General features: G+C 52.2%; 1 protein-coding gene across 2 annotated transcripts in view; it reads right to left on the bottom strand.

The window, feature by feature from the left end:
- The window catches only part of LOC139413539 (FYVE, RhoGEF and PH domain-containing protein 5-like), a 46,373-nt gene that overhangs the window by 11,299 nt on the left and 29,074 nt on the right, over positions 1-6,000 (bottom strand). The gene's annotated exons all lie outside the window — the stretch shown is intronic.

Raw genomic sequence — 6,000 nt, 5'->3', positions numbered from 1 at the left:
GAGATCTGGAGACTGGCTAGGCCACTCCAGGACCTTGAAATGCTTCTTACGAAGGCACTCCTTTGTTGCCCGGGCGGTGTGTTTGGGATCATTGTCATGCTGAAAGACCCAGCCACGTTTCATCTTCAATGCCCTTGCTGATGGAAGGAGGTTTTCACTCAAAATCTCACGATACATGGCCCCATTCATTCTTTCTTTTACACAGATCAGTCATCCTGGTCCCTTTGCAGAAAAACAGCCCCAAAGCATGATGTTTCCAACCAAAAACCACTTGCTTCACAGTAGGTATGGTGTTCTTTGGATGCAACTCAGCATTCTTTGTCCTCCAAACACGACGAGTTGAGTTTTTACCAAAAAGTTATATTTTGGTTTCATCTGACCATATGACATTCTCCCAATCTTCTTCTGGATCATCCAAATGCTCTCTAGCAAACTTCAGACGGGCCTGGACATGTACTGGCTTAAGCAGGGGGACACGTCTGGCACTGCAGGATTTGAGTCCCTGGCGACGTAGTGTGTTACTGATGGTAGGCTTTGTTACTTTGGTCCCAGCTGTCATGTTGTGTCTTGTCTCTGTCCTTTCCCTTCACCCTGTCTCCCTCTGCTGGTCGTTGTTAGGTTACCTTTTCTCCCCCGCTTTCTCCCAGCTGTTCCTTGTCTCCTCTAACTACCCATTCACCCCGTTTCCCACCTGTTCCCTTTTTCCCTCTGATTAGGTCCCTATATCTCTCTCTGTTTCTGTTCCTGTCCTTGTCGGATTCTTGTTTGTGTTTCATGCCTGAGCCAGACTATCGTCATGTTTGCTGTAACCTTGTCCTGTCCTGTCGGAATCTGCCGGTCTATCTGAGCCTACCTATGTTTGGTTATTAAAGAAGCTCTGTTTAAGTTAGTTCGCTTTTGGGTCCTCATTCACTCACCATAACAGAAGAATCCGACCAAGAATGGACCCAGCGACTTCGGATCCTCTCCACTCAGCCGTCGGAATCCAGGGAGCGATGCTAGGCAGACACGAGCAGGAAGTGTCTGCTGCTCGACATGCCGTTGAGACCCTGGCCACCCAAGTCTCCAACCTCACAGAACAGGTTCACCATCTCCGCCTCGATCCACCGGCCACTTCCAGGGCTTTCGAATCTCCGGAGCCCAGAATCAATAACCCGCCGTGTTACTCTGGGGAGCCCACTGAATGCCGCTCGTTCCTCACCCAGTGTGATATTGTGTTTTCTCTCCAGCCCAACACTTACTCCAGGAGCACTGCTCGTGTCGCCTACGTCATATCTCTCCTTATTGGACGGGCTCGTGAGTGGGGCACGGCAATCTGGGAGGCAAGGGCTGAGTGTACTAACCAGTATCAGGACTTTAAGGAGGAGATGATACGGGTTTTTGATCGATCTGTTTTTGGGGAGGAGGCTTCCAGGGCCCTGTCTTCCCTATGTCAAGGTAATCGATCCATAACAGACTACTCTATTGAGTTTCGCACTCTTGCTGCCTCCAGTGGCTGGAACGAGCCGGCTTTGCTCGCTCGTTTTCTGGAGGGTCTCCGCGCAGAGGTAAAGGATGAGATTCTCTCCCGGGAGGTCCCTTCCAGCGTGGATTCCCTGATTGAACTCGCTATTCGCATTGAGCGACGGGTTGATCTGCGTCACCGAGCTCGTGGAAAGGAGCTCGCGTTCTCCGTTGCCCCCCTCTCCGCATCACTACCATCTTCCTCTGCCGGCTCGGGAGCTGAGCCTATGCAGCTGGGAGGTATCCGCATCTCGACTAAGGAGAGGGAACGGAGAATCACCAACCGCCTCTGTCTCTATTGCGGTTCTGCTGGTCATTTTGTCACTTCATGTCCAGTAAAAGCCAGAGCTCATCAGTAAGCGGAGGGCTACTGGTGAGCGCTACTACTCCTGTCTCTCCTTCAAGATCCTGCACTACCTTGTCGGTCCATCTACGCTGGACCGGTTCGTCAGCTTCCTGCAGTGCCTTAATAGACTCTGGGGCGGAGGGCTGTTTTATGGACGAGACCTGGGCTCGGGAACATGACATTCCTCTCAGACAGTTAAGGGAGTCCACGGCCTTGTTCGCCCTGGATGGTAGTCCTCTCCCCAGGATTCAGCGTGAGACGCTACCTTTAACCCTCACTGTTTCTGGTAATCATAGCGAAACCATTTCTTTTTTGATTTTTCGTTCACCTTTTACACCTGTTGTTTTGGGCCATCCCTGGCTAGTTTGTCATAATCCTTCCATTAATTGGTCTAGTAATTCTATCCTCTCCTGGAACGTCTCTTGTCATGTGAAATGTTTAATGTCTGCTATCCCTCCTGTTTCCTCTGTCTCTTCTTCACAGGAGGAGCCTGGTGATTTGACAGGGGTGCCGGAGGAATATCACGATCTGCGCACGGTGTTCAGTCGGTCCAGGGCCACCTCTCTTCCTCCACACCGGTCGTATGATTGTAGTATTGATCTCCTTCCGGGAACCACTCCCCCCCGGGGTAGACTATACTCTCTGTCGGCTCCCGAACGTAAGGCTCTCGAGGATTATTTGTCTGTAGCTCTTGACGCCGGTACCATAGTCCCCTCCTCCTCTCCCGCCGGAGCGGGGTTTTTTTTTGTCAAGAAGAAGGACGGGTCTCTGCGCCCCTGCATAGATTATCGAGGGCTGAATGACATAACAGTTAAGAATCGTTATCCGCTTCCTCTTATGTCTTCAGCCTTCGAGATCCTGCAGGGAGCCAGGTTTTTCACTAAGTTGGACCTTCGTAACGCTTACCATCTCGTGCGCATCAGGGAGGGGGACGAGTGGAAGACGGCGTTTAACACTCCGTTAGGGCACTTTGAATACCGGGTTCTTCCTTTCGGCCTCGCTAACGCTCCAGCTGTCTTTCAGGCATTAGTCAATGATGTCCTGAGAGACATGCTGAACATCTTTGTTTTCGTTTACCTTGACGATATCCTGATTTTTTCACCGTCACTCCAGATTCATGTTCAGCACGTTCGACGTGTCCTCCAGCGCCTTTTAGAGAATTGTCTTTTTGTGAAGGCTGAGAAGTGCACTTTTCATGCCTCCTCCGTCACATTTCTCGGTTCGGTTATTTCCGCTGAAGGCATTAAGATGGATCCCGCTAAAGTCCAAGCTGTCATTGATTGGCCCGTCCCTAAGTCACGCGTCGAGCTGCAGCGCTTTCTCGGCTTCGCGAACTTCTATCGTCGTTTCATCCGTAATTTCGGTCAGGTGGCCGCTCCTCTCACAGCCCTTACTTCTGTCAAGACGTGCTTTAAGTGGTCCGTTTCCGCCCAGGGAGCTTTTGATCTCCTCAAGAATCGTTTTACATCCGCTCCTATCCTTGTTACACCTGACGTCTCTAGACAGTTCGTTGTCGAGGTTGACGCGTCAGAGGTGGGCGTGGGAGCCATTCTTTCTCAGCGCTCCCTCTCTGACGACAAGGTCCACCCATGCGCGTATTTTTCTCATCGCCTGTCGCCGTCGGAACGTAACTATGATGTGGGTAACCGCGAACTGCTCGCCATCCGGTTAGCCCTAGGCGAATGGCGACAGTGGTTGGAGGGGGCGACCGTTCCTTTTGTCGTTTGGACTGACCATAGGAACCTTGAGTACATCCGTTCTGCCAAACGACTTAATGCGCGTCAGGCGCGTTGGGCGCTGTTTTTCGCTCGTTTCGAGTTCGTGATTTCTTATCGTCCGGGCTCTAAGAACACCAAGCCTGATGCTTTGTCTCGTCTCTTCAGTTCTTCAGTAGCCTCCACTGACCCCGAGGGGATTCTCCCTGAGGGGCGTGTTGTCGGGTTGACTGTCTGGGGAATTGAGAGGCAGGTAAAACAAGCGCTCACTCACACTCCGTCGCCGCGCGCTTGTCCTAGGAACCTTCTTTTTGTTCCCGTTCCTACTCGTCTGGCCGTTCTTCAGTGGGCTCACTCTGCCAAGTTAGCCGGCCACCCTGGCGTTCGGGGTACGCTTGCTTCCATTCGCCAGCGTTTTTGGTGGCCCACCCGGGAGCATGACACGCGTCGTTTCGTGGCTGCTTGTTCGGTCTGCGCGCAGACTAAGTCCGGTAACTCTCCTCCTGCCGGCCGTCTCAGGCCGCTTCCTATTCCCTCTCGACCGTGGTCTCACATCGCCTTAGATTTTGTCACCGGACTGCCTTCGTCAGCGGGGAAGACTGTTATTCTTACGGTTGTCGATAGGTTCTCTAAGGCGGCCCATTTCATTCCCCTTGCTAAGCTTCCTTCTGCTAAAGAGACGGCACAAATCATCATCGAGAATGTTTTCAGAATTCATGGCCTTCCGTCAGACGTCGTTTCGGACAGAGGTCCGCAATTCACGTCTCAATTTTGGAGGGAGTTTTGCCGTTTGATTGGGGCTTCCGTCAGTCTCTCTTCCGGCTTTCACCCCCAGTCTAACGGTCAAGCAGAACGGGCCAATCAGACTATTGGTCGCATCTTACGCAGTCTTTCTTTTCGCAACCCTGCGTCTTGGTCAGAACAGCTCCCCTGGGCAGAATACGCCCACAACTCGCTTCCTTCGTCTGCGACCGGGCTATCTCCTTTTCAGAGTAGCCTCGGGTACCAGCCTCCGCTGTTCTCATCTCAGTTCGCCGAGTCCAGCGTCCCCTCCGCTCAGGCTTTTGTCCAACGTTGCGAGCGCACCTGGAAGAGGGTCAGGTCTGCACTTTGCCGTTATAGGACGCAGACTGTGAGGGCTGCTAATAAGCGTAGAACTAAGAGTCCTAGATATTGTCGCGGTCAGAGAGTTTGGCTCTCCACTCAGAACCTTCCCCTTAAGACGGCTTCTCGCAAGTTGACCCCGCGGTTCATTGGTCCGTTCCGTATTTCTCGGGTCATTAATCCTGTCGCAGTTCGACTTCTTCTTCCGCGATACCTTCGTCGCGTCCACCCGGTCTTCCATGTCTCCTGTATTAAGCCCGTTCTTCGCGCCCCCGCTCGTCTTCCCCCCCCCCCCCCCCATCCTTGTCGAGGGCGCACCCATCTACAGGGTCCGCAGGATTTTGGACATGCGTCCTCGGGGCCGTGGTCACCAGTACCTTGTCGATTGGGAGGGGTACGGTCCTGAGGAGAGGAGTTGGGTTCCCTCTCGGGACGTGCTGGACCGTGCGCTGATCGAGGATTTCCTCCGTTGCCGCCAGGTTTCCTCCTCGAGTGCGCCAGGAGGCGCTCGGTGAGTGGGGGGGTACTGTCATGTTGTGTCTTGTCTCTGTCCTTTCCCTTCACCCTGTCTCCCTCTGCTGGTCGTTGTTAGGTTACCTTTTCTCCCCCGCTTTCTCCCAGCTGTTCCTTGTCTCCTCTAACTACCCATTCACCCCGTTTCCCACCTGTTCCCTTTTTCCCTCTGATTAGGTCCCTATATCTCTCTCTGTTTCTGTTCCTGTCCTTGTCGGATTCTTGTTTGTGTTTCATGCCTGAGCCAGACTATCGTCATGTTTGCTGTAACCTTGTCCTGTCCTGTCGGAATCTGCCGGTCTATCTGAGCCTACCTATGTTTGGTTATTAAAGAAGCTCTGTTTAAGTTAGTTCGCTTTTGGGTCCTCATTCACTCACCATAACACCAGCTCTCTGCAGGTCATTCGCTAGGTCCCCCCGTGTGGTTCTGGGATTTTTGCTCACCGTTCTTGTGATTATTTTGACCCCACGGGGTGAGATCTTGCGTGGAGCCCCAGATCGAGGGAGATTATCAGTGGTCTTATATGTCTTTCATTTTCTAATAATTGCTCCCAAAGTTGATTTCTTCAAACCAAGCTGCTTACCTATTGCAGATTCAGTCTTCCCAGCCTGGTGCAGGTCTACAATTTTGTTTCTGGTGTCCTTTGACAGCTCTTTGGTCTTGGCCATAGTGGAGTTTGGAGTGTGACTGTTTGAGGTTGTGGACAGGTGTCTTTTAAACTGATAACAAGTTCAAACAGGTGCGATTAATACAGGTGGAGGACAGAGGAGCCTCTTAAAGAAGAAGTTACAGGTCTGTGAGAGCCAGAAATCTTGCTT

Source organism: Oncorhynchus clarkii, chromosome 7, assembly GCF_045791955.1.
Source record: "Oncorhynchus clarkii lewisi isolate Uvic-CL-2024 chromosome 7, UVic_Ocla_1.0, whole genome shotgun sequence".
Lineage (NCBI taxonomy): Eukaryota > Metazoa > Chordata > Actinopteri > Salmoniformes > Salmonidae > Oncorhynchus > Oncorhynchus clarkii.
The sequence above is the reverse complement of the archived record's forward strand: the minus strand, read 5'-3'. Positions and strand labels throughout refer to the sequence as shown.